We start from the raw sequence: 14,609 nt of genomic DNA on the forward strand, positions 1-14,609 counted from the left end.
TCAGCCGCTGTAGACCCGTGCCAACCGCCCAGATGTGTTACGCACGCCGCGAGCTTCCTCTAGGGCCTGATCTCGTCCAAAATGCGGCCCGGACGGCCAAGATCGGCCATCTCCGGGGAGCTGCCGCCACAGGAGTGGTCTCCGGCGAGCAATCGCCGCCGCCCGGACCCCCAACCCCCATCCCCTTTGATCCGTACCGCCAGATCCCAATCCAACGGTCCTGATTAGAACATACCGGTTCAGCCTGGTCATTTTGCTAAAGAGTCCCTGGACTCTCCTGGAATCAACCCGCAGTCCTATGCCGTTCAGAAGTATTGGTAGATCAGCCCAGTTTTTAGTGTTTAGACCCCTGGTTTCTTTAGAAGAATCCGCCATCCATCCCCGGTGTTTTTGCGGGTTAGACCCCAGATCTAGCCTTTAATTACATTTAGGTCCCCAGTTTTCGCCCATAACCCCTTAGAACCTCCTGTTTTCTTACAGAAAGGTCCCTGGACCCTGTTTTAGCTCTAGATTTCGCGTCTTAGCTCCGTTTTAGGTGGTTTTTGCGCTCACGCGATCGTTATAACCCGTAGGACAGTTCTATCATAGTTTTGTGTGCTGTTTTTATGTAATGTTGTACTGTTTCTCATCTTTTGTCTTTATTTGCATGTATGTGCATGTGCTGGACCATGTTTTGGGTGTTGCGATCGTGAGTAGACGCTGAGCCTTTGGACGAGTACCAGGAGCTACTTTCTGCAGAGCAGTTTGAGCAGCAGCAGGAGACCTTCAAGGAAGGCAAGTATAACATGAGCATCCTATAACTTTTAAATACAATTTCATACTGCATTTTAATTCTGTATGCCTATAAGGACTTCCTAGCCACCTTTTATCCTTATTATAAATACCTTGGGTTGTATTTTGGTTAGTTGTGCTAGGTGTTGCGCTCTCACACATTATGGTCCTTTTAATTAAATTTGATTAATGGTATATGCAACTTAATTCTGAGAGTGGCCCTCTGTGTTGTGTGCTTGAGCGGCTCACGTCTCAATAAAAGGTGTTTTTGTTAGAAACATGGTTTAGGGGGCCAGCACGGTGCTTAGTGCTTGGTTGGCCACTCCCCATAAGGACCGGTTCATAGAGCGACAACCTGGGACAACCGCGCAACCACAAGACTGGAATGGGACGGGTCTTGACTTACTAATTAGGTCATGTTGGTTTGGGAGTAACTTACCTGCGTGGGCAAGAGGGGTGGTAGGCTTCAATGGTCCCTGCTCCTCCGGCTTGGTCTGTGCTGTGTGTTTGTACCCTCGGAGGTGGGCCCCATCGTTGCTGATCCAGAATCCTTAGCGGTTACACCTTACCAACATGATCCTTTGTAACGGTCTCGTAGTGTGCTTGCTAGCCATCTCACCTAAGGAAGTGTGATGAACAACTAGCATAGCTCACGACTTGTGGGTAAAGTTGTGCAACCTCTCGAGAGTGTAAAACTGGTATACTAGCCGTGCTCACGGTCATGAGCGGCCCAGAACCTCCGTCTGATTAGTGGGGCTGTACTTTGGTGGTTTGGCTTGGTTTTCAGTAGTCTCATGTTAAATCTTGATTAATTATTATGCAACTTGGGTTACGGTAATTCATCCACTTGTAGTAATTAGCTTTAATAAAATTTGCAAAGATTAAAAGCTAATGCAGTTGAGTCAGCTAACCTTAGAGCCTCATAATCCGTGTTATACTTGTTGAGTACAAGTTGTGTACTCACACTTGCCTTCTCTACTCTTCTGTTCTTTCGGGGATATCTTCGACTGCTGCTCAGTACCAGGCGACGTGGAGAACTACATCAGCGGACTCGACGATTTCTAGGCGTTGTCTCCTAGTTGACGTCCCTATGGTGCCCTACCCTGCATGTATTTATTTTACGCTTCCGCATTCCTTGAACTGATTCTTGATTAAGTTGTAATAAAGATATTCATTTATAATTTATACGCATTTATCCGAGATACGTGTTGTGATATCTTGATGATTCAGTTGTATATATGCGTGACTTGATCCTGGCGCATGTATGATTGCTCGATTTATGTTCCTATAAATCAGGTGTGACAGAATTGGTATCAGAGCCGTGTCGACTGTAGGACGAAGCCTAGATGGGGATGGTCGAGGTTAGGGATTTCCTTCCGCTTGCTCTGCTTCCGCAAAACTCAAACATTCATTTCTGCTCCTATTCCTTGAGCTCTAAACCTCGATTTTGCTAATCTTCTCTGTATTTCCGATAATTGGTCTGATATTTTCAGTAGACGTGCCCTGCAATTTTCTGACTGTCCTCATAAGTCTAGGATGCCTTTGCAAAAAAAAAATACGCTAGAGCACCTGTTTGTTTTAGTCGAGTGGAGTGATAAACTCGGCTAACGTTTGAATATTGAATGTTTGTGATTGTGCAAAATGTTTGATTTGGATTTTTGGTTGATTGCATAGTTTAGAAGTTAAGCTTGTTCATGCAAAATGATTTTAATTCAAACCTGAATTAAATAATCGAAATTGAGTTAGAACGTTGGGGGTAAAACCGTACATTCTTTTCTCTCTATTTTATCCTGTCGAAGCTTTCTTTCCGGAAGTTGTACAGTATCTATCTCTTATGAATTTCACTATGCTGCAAACAGATGGTGAACACCAGGAGCACCGGCACCGGTTCTGGCCAGCAGGGGCAGAACAACCAGAGTACCGACCAACCGCTGCCGATGCCTCCACCTCTGACTCTGGACTAGTTCTTCCAGCTCCAGATGTAGATGATGGCCACTCTGAACAACACTGTTCAGACGCTGCAGCAGATCCACGCCCAGCCGCCACCTCCTCCACCGCAGCAGCCCCGCGACAGGCGCGCGGACTTTCTGAGGGGTCACCCGCCGTCGTTCTCTCATGCGGCCGATCCACTCCAGGCTGACGACTGGCTTCGTTCAGTGGGGTGCAAGTTGGATGTCGCTCAGTGCGACCACAGGGAGCAGGATCCGTACACAGCAGGGCAGCTGCGAGGCTCAGCTCTTGATTGGTGGGAGTCCTACCCAGCTCGGGACCGTGACGCCCTCACTTGGGTCCAGTTCCGGGAGCGTTTCAGGAACCACCACATTCCTGCTGGAGTGATGAAGATGAAGCACAAGGAGTTCCTTGCCCTTAAGCAGGTAAATTAGAGTAAAATCTTTCCGCAATTCCTATTTGAGCTCAAGCCCACCCTTGTTTATCTTCGTGGAATTGGAAATGCTGAGTAATTTCCATTCTCCTTTTTCCGGTGATTATCGTTTCAGGGAGCTATGACGGTGACCGAGTACCGTGACCATTTCCTCCAGCTCGCTCGCTACGCCCCCGCTGAGGTCGCCCATGATGGCGATAAGCAGGAGCGCTTCAGGGAGGGACTCGATGACCACCTGGAGTACGCGCTCATGAACCACCGCTTCGACAACTTCAACCAGCTGGTTGACGCTTCCCTCAACACCGAGCGCAAGCGCCGGGAGATTGAGGACAAGAAGAGGAAGATGGTTCCTACTGCGTCTGGCAGCAACACCCGGCCTCGGTACCAGTACCCGCAGCAGCAGCACCACCACCAGAGGCAGATCCAGCAGTACCAGCAGCACCAGCAGCAGTACACGCCTCGTCCTCAGCAGCAGCAGCAGGCGGGACAGGGCCAGAGGCTTCCAGCGCCCCCGGCACGCTCTGCTCCACCGGCTCCACCAGCTCCGCGGCAGGGAGTGCCTACTCCTCCTGCCGGGCAGCAGGCTCCAGCACTCCCACGAGCGTGCTTTCACTGTGGCGAGCCGGGACACTACGCCAACGTCTGTCCTCGGAAGGCGCAGTCTGGACAGCAGGGGCGCCCAGCTCAGCCCAAGGCGCCAGCCCAGGGCAGGGTGAACCACGTGACGGCCGAGTCAGCGGCCGAGGCTTCCAACGTGATTATTGGTACGTTCATGGTGAATACTCACCCTGCTGCAGTGCTTTTTGATACTGGTGCTACGCATTCCTTCATTACTCAGTCTTTTGTTGAGCATCATGGCATTCATACTAGCACATTGAAGAGGGGCATGTTAGTATCTTCAACGGGAGGGCAGTTGAGGTCTCATATCTTCTGTCCCAGGGTCAGTGTTGTCATAAGGGGGGTAGAGTTCAGTGCTAATCTGATGGTGCTAGACACCAAGGGTATCCATGTGATCTTGGAAATGGAGACCCTTGTTAGATGGGGTGTCAAGATTGACTGTGCTCAGAGGACTGTCCACTTGTTAGCACCAGATGGACAGGAGGTCACAGTCAGTGCTTTGGAGCCTTCTGGACTTCTTTGTTAGATGGAGGCTAGACCCACGGAAGGTATTCGCGTGGTGTCTGAATTCCCGGATGTCTTTCCGGATGATTTGCCAGGTATGCCGCCTGATCGCGACATTGAGTTTTTTATTGATCTCTTGCCTGGCACAGCTCCTATTGCTAAGCGGCCCTATCGTATGGCACCCGTTGAGCATGAAGAAGTTAAGAAGACTGTCGATGAGTTGCTAGCCAAGGGTTATATCCGTCGTAGTTTCTCTCCTTGGGCTTTTCCTGTATTGCTTGTAGAGAAGAAGGATGGCGCGAAGAGAATGTGCGTCGATTATCGGGATCTGAATGCAGTCACCATCAAGAACAAGCATCCATTGCCTCGCATCGAGGATCTTTTTGATCTGCTTCAGGGTGCTTGTGTATTCTCGAAGATTGATCTGCGTTCGTGTTATCACCAGCTGAAGATTCATTCCGAGGATATTCCGAAGACGGCATTCACCTGCAAGTATGGGCTATACGAGTATACGGTCATGTCCTTTGGCTTGACCAATGCTCCGGCTTTCTTCATGCATCTGATGAACAAGGTTTTCATGGATTATCTGGACACCTTTGTGGTGATATTCATTGATGATATCCTAATATATTCCAAGTCAGAGGCAGAGCATGAGAAGCATCTGAGGCTTGTGTTGCAAAGACTCAGAGAGCACAAGCTGTATGCCAAGCTCAGCAAGTGCGAATTCTGGATTGATGAGGTTCCGTTCCTTGGTCATGTCATCTCCAAGGGAGGTATTGCTGTGGACCCCGGAAAGGTGAAGGATGTGCTTGACTGGGTTGTGCCACAGACGGTGAAGGAAGTCCGCTCTTTTCTGGGCTTAGCAGGATATTATCGGAGGTTCATTGAGAATTTCTCTAAGATTGCAAAGCCTTTGTCTTCCTTGCTAGAGAAGGGTGTGGATTTCTCTTGGACTGATGAGCGTCAGAAGGCCTTCGAGGAGCTGAAGAAGAGGTTGACTACGGCACCAGTCCTTACTCTGCCAGACCAGAGCAAGATGTTCACAGTATATTGTGATGCTTCGAGAGATGGTCTTGGTTGCGTTCTGATGCAGGAAGGCAGAGTGATAGCTTATGCTTCGCGGCAGTTGCGCTGGCACGAGCTGAATTATCCCACTCATGATCTGGAGTTAGCCGCAGTTGTGCATGCTCTGAAGATATGGAGGCATTACTTGTTTGGGCAGAGGTGTGATATTTACACTGATCACAAGAGCCTCAAGTATATTTTTACTCAGAATGAGCTGAACATGCGGCAGAGAAGATGGCTAGAGTTGGTCAAGGATTATGACCTGGAGATTCACTATCATTCGGGCAAGGCCAATATTGTAGTAGATGCTCTGAGCAGGAAGAGCTATGTTAACATGGCCGTGGCTTTTCAGATGCCTCAGGAGTTATGTGAGGAATTTGAGCAGTTGAGTCTGGGTTTCTTGCATCACACCTCGAGTGCATCATTCGAGGCAGAACCCACTCTAGAGGCGGAGATTAGGCAGCATCAGAAAGATGATAAGAAGCTGCAGGAGATCCGTGAACTGCTCAAGATTGGCAAGGCACCTCATTTCAGAGAGGTGGGGTGCACGGTGCCCGCCACGGCAATGGTTACCACTCCTGCGGAAGTAGTTGACGGGTCAATCCCAGCAGTTTCTGCGGCTTCATCTGCTAGAACATCATTCCCAGCAAGTCCGGTCTCGGCCACCTCTTGGCGCTTGGGGTCAGGAGAAGAAGCAAAAGGACTGCAAGAAAGATAGTGTTAGCATGCAACAATTCTGATATTTGACAATTTAACAAGGCAGCAACTTCATACCTGGAGGATTCGACTACATGTGCTTTCCATTTGCGCACAACCCGACGACCCTGCGGGACCAAAGGTAGAGTTTCGGTCAACTCCACGGATGGTTCGGGGGAGTTGTTCCTTCTCGCCTTCCCTTCAGTTTCCCTTTCTGCCAGGGGGCTCTCGCTTTCTGTTGTTTCGTCACTTTGTTGAGCTTTAGATGCTTGAGCCCTCTTTGCTTCTGCCGTGGCGCTGGGAAGAAGGTGGTCTGGCCGGGGGATGTCGGGTTGTGGTGGATAGCTCCGGTACAACTCTGTGTGTAGGCAGAAGATTTTTAGTTAGCAGTGGCAGAACAACAGAACACGTTTTAAAATAAGTAGTCGAATACTTACCGGTTTCGGAGGATTTTGCGCCGAAAACAACTGCGGGATGTAGGGAACTGCGTCCACGTCCAGCAGCACTCGCTTGACCCGGATGAGTGCGGCGTCGTCAGTCAATTCCTCTACGCACATCCGAGAGGGATCTTCAGTGCCTATGTACTCGAAGCCTAGTGTGTGGCGTTGTTGGATTGGCTGGATCCGGCGTTTGAAGAAGGACAACATCACAGACGCTCCGGTCACTCCTATTTCTTTGTGAGCTGCTATGATGGCTAGCAACTCGTCGACTTGGTCCAGGTCTCCTCTGGAGAGTTCGATGTTCCACTCTGGCCTTACGATAGGGGGTTTTCTAGATTTCTCAGGGAGCTGGGGGGCATGGTTTCCGATGTAGAATCAATGGTTCTTCCATCCAGGAATATTAGAGGGGAATTTGTAGGAAATGTACCTATCACCGGCTTATTGTCTAAGCTGGATGCCGGCGCCCACTATGATGGATGGATTTTTGGAAGTGGGTTGTGGCTTTACTCGGAAAAGGAAGCGGAAAAGATCCCATTGGGGTTCAATTCCAAGGAAAGCTTCACAGAAATGGATGAAGATGGCAATGTGGAAAATGGAATTCAGGTTGAGGTGATGGAGCTCAAGCCCGTAGAAATAAAGAAGGCCTCGGAAGAAAGAGCAAGAGGGGAGGGCCAAACCCCGTTCAGCAAAATGGTAAAATCTGACGATTTCGTCTACATTTTCCATGGGAAGAGGTTCGCGAAAAGAGGGGTGCCAGTTGACAAGACTTTTTTCTTGGAGCAAACCCTCGGAAACAAGTTTCATGAGATCATTGTTGGAGCACTTACAGTGAGTCCACTCCCTGGCGGCGGCTGCGACTCCTTGCCCTTCCCATCCTTCTCGTTGGATCTCTTGGGCGCCATTTTCTAGCTCTGCTCGCCACGAGTTGCTCGGGGGCTGCGGAGAAAGGAGCGGAGAGATTTGGCTAGGTTGGGGCTCTCCAAGGGGGTGAATGTGGAGCGTGGATTTGAGTGGGGGTTCGGAAACTTCTTGGTGGATTGCAGATTGGAAGCACAGATTTTACTTAGCGTTACCAGGGGGTTAAATAACCAGCTGCCGGATATAGTTTTATTGTTTCGAAGTTGAAGAGTCGTTTCAGGGAATATTCTGAAGATGAGGGGTCGTTTGGTGGATTGTTTAGATAAAATATTTGATTAATCATTTTTTCAGGGTTGATTGTCCCGAAAAAAGGGGTTTTTCAAATTTCAGATCTAACTTCCATCATTCGTACCATCACACTAATTATTTATCACGGGAATATTTTTTTACTGCATGCCACGACCTTTGGATCCTTATTTCCAAACCTGAGAGATTTGGATTCAAGGCTCGGGGGCTGCGGGATACGTGGCATCGACTACTTATTTTTTCGAATTTATTTGAAAAGTAAGTAAGGAAGATTCAAGACTAATGTGACCCTCAGCCTGATTCTCCGATTCAACCTAAGGCTCGGGGGCTACTCCATATGGAGTGCGATTTTTCAATCGCACACCATACCAAAGAAGTAATTCCGGGCATGAGCACCTCATAGCTTCGATGCAGCCAAGAAAGTACTCGAAGAAGAACTTTAGGACGGAGCTTCAAAAGAAGCTGAAGACTGCTTCGAAAAGTACTCGAGAAGCCTGCAGTACTCAGCTACGAAGAGCTCGGGGGCTTGTCAGACCCGGGGCTACGGGACTATGTACATAACGTAGTTTAAACAGGATTAGGAGATAAGGCTTGTCTTATCTCTTATTTATGTTGTTTTCTACTCGTGTGAGAGTAGGTCTAGTTGGTACATAAGGAAACTACTCGAGTTGTACTCGAGTACGATTCCTTGGCTAGTATTGGACTAGGATTCATATAACCCTGTCCTTCCGGATATACAAGGGGGGATAGGGACCCCCTCAAAACACAACATCGACACCCAAGGCAATACAAACCACCATACAGGACATAGGGTATTACGCACATCGCAGCCCAAATTTGTCTAAATCTTGTGTTCCTTGCACCTTCGAGTTCCTGATCTCGGCGTCTCCTCACCTAAACTTACCACCACGGGTATACCCCTCGGTGGGCAGCCGGTAAAACACCGACACTCACCCCCGCTACCCAGTTCATTCTCGTATCTTTTGTTTTTCCTTACGTCTACCCTCTCCCCAGCTACCCTTGGAAGGTTATCCTCATACACACCTTTCAACCCTTTAGGGTGAGCCTTTAGAGCCATCCTTTCTAGACCCAGTTCCTCATCTGGCTACAAGATTCATCCCTCACTCATAGAGCTAGTTCAGAAAAATTCCTTCTCAGGGATAAGCTGTGAGAACCCCTATCATCACCTATGAGAGGAGGAATCACTAGGCACAACATGGTCTTATGCAAATTGTGCCCAGTCTTGTCCATACCCGAGCATGTGTTGCTTCAACACTTTTGGTTTGGACTTTCCAAGGATGCTGGCCTACAGCTTGACGCCCTCTCCAAAGGCTCATTTTTGCTTAAGAATCCGACTGAAAGGAAGGAAATCTTGGATCATATCCAAGAAACTACTCCCCTCATTGATCTGCATAACGATGCCCCATTAGAAGGAGAGCGCATTGAGCAACCGAGGACTATCATCAGAAGAATTCGAGCTTTCATCTCAATTATATCTAAAATTCTGCTGAAGGTACCTCTCCTGAACAGCAGTAATCTTGGGGAAAGAGCACTTCATGCGAATCCTACCCCTAGATTCACTTATGGTGCTTTCTTCTTAATTTTCTTCAACACCATGTCTCGAGGAAGGTTGGGGAAGGAGTGGTTGAAAGAAAAGGATCATTCTTTATGACTCGTCTGTTTCAACCATAATTTCCTCGAAGAGGTACTATAAGAAAGCCCATCTTGTTCCCGTGTCAAGGTAACATCCGAGGTGTCCCATATACACCAAGGAATATGCCTCGACATTGACCACCGTATCATAGTCCGTCGGGCTCATCTTTTTGGTCAAGGGATCATAGGGGCCATGCCGATCAAATCAAGTGAAGCAAACTCATATCCTCATCATCGATCAATGCCAATCAAATCAAGTGATTCAAAACTCACATCTTATTCCTTGATTTTGATTGATGCCCAATAGAAGTTATAATCACACTTCATATCATTTGGACTTCTATTGGAAGCTTAGGATGGATTGCTTTGCCACCACATTCATCTTTGATGAAACATGAGGCTTTCTACCCAAGGAGGGGATAGGTTGAAAGAAACTCATTTTCCTCGTGACCCGAACTCGGAATCGTTCATATGGCCCACAGTGTTGCACATGCTCTTTCACTATGGGGCCATAAATGTTCTTGAGTTGTTCTATCCAGAGATCAAGCCACTCACTCCAGGAGCATGAAGTTTTGTTCGGATTTATGATAAGGATCATGCTCATTCTTGATATCTCCAAGATCTATCATCCTTTGTGCCAAGGCAGTGCAAGTCATACGATCACCTTAGGGTTTCCCACCATAGACGCCCTTTAGGATGGTTGTGTTTGGTTTTACTTATCATAATATCTATGCAGGGCTTGTAGTTGTTTCTGTGCAGTAACCTTGCAGCTTGAACAATGATAAATCAACAAATGGTGTTGAAGCTGGGAACTACATCACCATTTGATAGCTGCAAAATGAATCCCATATGGTCGAGCTTGTGATCAAGCACTACCAGGAGATAGCCCGGATTATCTTAAAATTATAAATAAATATAAAAAAGGCTTTCTCCCAAACAATAAAAGCAAGAACATATTTTTACGATAGTATGCACCTTCAGATATTCTTGGTCCTAAGGTTAAGATTAAGAAGAGCAGGGGACATACGATGCCAGAAACATGGGAGCTACATCAATTGTATACCTTGAAGCTCTTTAGTGATGGAACGCATTCGAAAGGAGATGCTGATATTTCACACTTGACTTTTACACAAAAGTTCAAGTGTGGGGGGAAATTGGTGAGCATCTCATTGCAAGTTCCATCCATATCAAAGGCTATCCTAGTTTAAAAGGTGATGTCAGCTCTGCTTTGCTAGAAAAATAGGAGTGAAAAAAAGAGAGAGAAAGACAAGCTGAAAAAAAAGCGAAAAGAGAAGTGAAAAGAGAGAGAGAGAGAGAGAAGCTTAAAAAAAGAGAGAAAAAATGAACGATGAACAAAAAAGGGGATAAGAAGAGGGGAGAGAGAGCCGGCAAGCCCTACATAGATCAAAGGACGCCATTTATGCGTACCTGCAAGCTTTGGCCTTACACCTTGGTAGAGATCATTTTGCCACTTCGCCCCACCTTTCCTTGATCTCACGTATGCATGCAAACCTTGGCTTAGTCTAGTTCTGATCCTAGCTTTGCATAGCCCCTCTCTAGCAAGCGCCTGCGCACATCCAAGCTAGAGGAATTCTCCTCTTCTTTTCCAGGCCTCTGCTGTTTGACTCCGCTTGGCACCTGCTTATATGCATAAAATGAGACGTACTTTATGTCTCCAATACTACAGCATTGTGCCTATGAATCATGCCTCCAAAGGAACACGGTTCCCAAACATGAGGCATGCGTACCACTCGCTTGAGTTGGCGTGATCAAAGTGTCTTCCTTTGCTATAGTCCACAGCGAAATGGTGGATCGATCAACAACCATATGTGATCACGGCATGACTACAGCAATTTCGAGACATCCATCCTATATGCTGGCAGTAGAGTACACTCAGGTACGTCAAAGGTAAAATCCACCAATCCCTTACTCATTTTTATCTCCATTTGAGCATAGCTTGATCATGCAAATTTATGCTTCCTTTGTCTTTGGACATCTGCTCTGGTTTGGTTGTATTTAATTAGTACATCCATGGGCTTTTTAAATTAAGCATGGTGCTTAGGTTAAATAGCCTTCTTTAATCAAAATTGGACATGGTGTCAAATTTTGATTGATGAACGTCAGAGTTAATATTTTCATAGACTTTGGATGCATATCCTTTGTGGACTAATCCCTGCAGAAATTTTTTTAAAATTGATGGGTAAGTTGATGAGGACATCTCTCCTTTGCATACAGTGCAAGGACTGATCACTAGAGCACGTGCGCGACAGTTGGATCTCCAGGTACGTTCTAACCTTGTCAATTGTTTTTCAGAACTTACGCTTGGTTCCATGCATGTGTTATTGATTAGGAACAATGGAGAGGACTAGCAAGGACTTGGAGAAGGCCAAGGACTCAAGGAGGAGGAGCTAGGACATCCACACCAAGGAGGAGTCCATGTCCAACTCGACTTCGACTCCACCTCGGATTCCAGAACCTTACTTCACCAAAACTGACGCCCTGGCCACATACGGAGTCAGATTTGGACGTTCTATATATGGTTGGAACTAGAATTTCATAGAGCTTCCAATGGTGCTGGTTCCACCTCAAAATTCCTTCTGAGTCGACAGGAATCGTCAACACAAGTGGGCATCCAGAATATAATAGGGTGTTGTGTCACCGTCTTTTGGGCTGTTGGCCCGTGTACCATGTTGAAGCCCGTTACGATTGCGTCCAGGAGACTTGCACGCCCCTAAGTCCCTTTTATTCAGTAGCCATCACCACTTTAGAGTTTGGGTTTTGCTTAGATTCAATCTGTCCTCAAACAGTGACGCCGTTCATCAGTTTGTGAGACTCCATCTCGTAATCAAGTCTGTTTGATTGCATCTCCTGTTCTTACTTGTGTTCTTGATTGCGCTTGTAGGGATAAGCCTTCGTGGCGAGGTCATTCGTGTGACACGGGTGATAACCAATGGAGAAGTGGTGTAGTGATTGCGGGGTTCTGTTTGTTCGGAGCCTTGGATCATCAACATCGAGTTCTCCACCAATCAAGTTTTCGTACCTCTCGGAAGATTGGGATTCAACCTTCTATCATAAGTCCTCAAGCTGAACTCATACTAGAGATAAACTAAGGCCCGGGGCACACTTCAATAAAATTTGCACAACATTCAAAGGAGGCATAAGTCACTTTCCAAGAGCACACCACATTGCACCAGCACGTATTGGAAAGGGGAGCCAAAGCCAGGCCCACAGGGGTTTGTCCGAACCCAAGGTGTGGCCGACCCATGAGGTGGCCCGCTCAGGCCCATCTTCATCTACCACATCAGTTTGTGTCTTTAATCTTCCTAATCTCCCTGATCCAATAGTTTTGATGAATTTTAAATCTGATCCTTTAAATCAAGCTCAAATAAAAAAATAAATCAACATGCTCCACTTGCTCTACATACTTTCTATGGTTGGCCTGCATAAGTTCTATTCCATGCTTATCATCTTGATGCTTGTGAACAAATATCTTTAGGACACCATGCTTATCTAAGTAGTTGATGTGTGCAATATGGTTTCAGGATTCGATTTTCGCTCTAAATGCTTAAGTGCCTGGGAAAATTTATTTGAAAAAAACTTAAAAAGCCTTTGCAAGCTCCTTTTTGATTTGCCAAAGTCCTACCAAAGTCATATGATGAGTTACCTAAAAAACCTTATGCATTTGCTGCTTGTCTCTGCATTGACTTTGTCAAATTGTTGTGACCCTTGAGAGAATTTTTTTCATGCTTTCATGATCAAGATTAAAGTGCATACCATATACCCCTTGATATGCTCAAATGAGAGTTAGCATTGTACCATCCATCCACTCAACAAATAAAGCTCCACATATGTCGTGACCTCTCTCTCCAAAAGTATCCTTACAAAAGAGACATGGGGCTATCAAAAAACAATATATGGACACATGAGGGTCCAAGCATTCAAGAAAAAAGGTGTTGGACACACAAAGGTAAAAAAAGAAAAGAAAAAAGGGAAGAAAAAAAAGAGAAAAGATAGCCATGTTCTCAAAAATATTTACGAAGGTAGAGATCACACAAAAGAAGTTTCCATCCACCATTTACCATCCACTATATCCATACACATGCGCATCTTGATCTGATTGTATGACTAGTTTTCCACCTTGGATCCGGTTTTTGACTTTGCAATATATGTGATGCAAGTATGCCTTATCCATCATACCTACCTTGAGCTCCACATATAGCCACCGTTAGAAGTAGGATGAAGAAAAGGCAAGTGAAATGCCTTGGTCAGGATATATACACATTTGAGCGATCTGAGAGAATGAAATGACGAGCAAAGCAAGGTTTGTTTTGAAAACTCATTGAAAAATACCAAGCTACTTGACATAAAGAGTTTGGGTGACTTGATTCAAAACCGTTCCATCCCTCAACTGCCCAAGATGGCATGATAGACACCTCAAAGTTCAAAAGTGCAAGATAAGGTATGGAATATCTCTTATGCTCCCTTCATACCTTTGGAAGTTTCATTTCACCTTAGTCCTTTGTCCTTCACTCAAGGACGAGCAAAGGCTAAGTGTGGGGGTGCTGTTGCAGGCTATTAAATGCAAAATAGATGCCGTCAACTCCTGCATGAACACATAAATAATGAACATCAACAGTAGTGGTAGGTGTTGTTACTAACGAATTCCACAAGTGTTGGTGAACCATAGATTTCAAAAAGCCATGTCTGCAATTGGAGGAAGATGTGCTCAAAACACACTAGAGTAAAGAAACACACCTCCAAACAATCATAGGCCGGCACATGGATTCAAGGGCCCATAAATCAGACCAAACGGGTGCGCTAAGGCTCAAATCACCAAGGATCCTTGCCAGGGCCCACATGTCAGCTAGCTAGAGGAAGGCAGAGCCATCGAGGCTCCACCTGGATTCGGCCGAACCCTAGGGTGGGCCGAACCCAGATGGACTCCCATCTAGTGCATTTTGAAGTGGAGTACCCCCTAAGCTTCCTCAAGGCCATGGCTAAGGTTTCCATATATAAAGATGGCGGGAACCGCCCTTGGAGGCCATAAAAGGAGGCCTCCCCTCCCCTCATTCACACACACCACCAAGACCTCCATCACCTTCACTTGAAGATGTAGCGCTCCCTCCATGTTGAAGCCCTGCCTAGGCTAGTGCTTAGAATAGGGAGAGAGAGGGGGGGAGAGAGGAAGTAGCTCAGAGGAGTGCTGAGTCTCTCAGCACTCTACTCCGGCCATGTACCTCTACGGATGCTGGCTTCCTATGGTATAAGTTAGTATTTGTGATTTCTATCTTGCATAGTACTTATATTTGAGTGAG

This window comes from Panicum hallii, chromosome 5, assembly GCF_002211085.1.
Source record: "Panicum hallii strain FIL2 chromosome 5, PHallii_v3.1, whole genome shotgun sequence".
Taxonomy (NCBI): domain Eukaryota; kingdom Viridiplantae; phylum Streptophyta; class Magnoliopsida; order Poales; family Poaceae; genus Panicum; species Panicum hallii.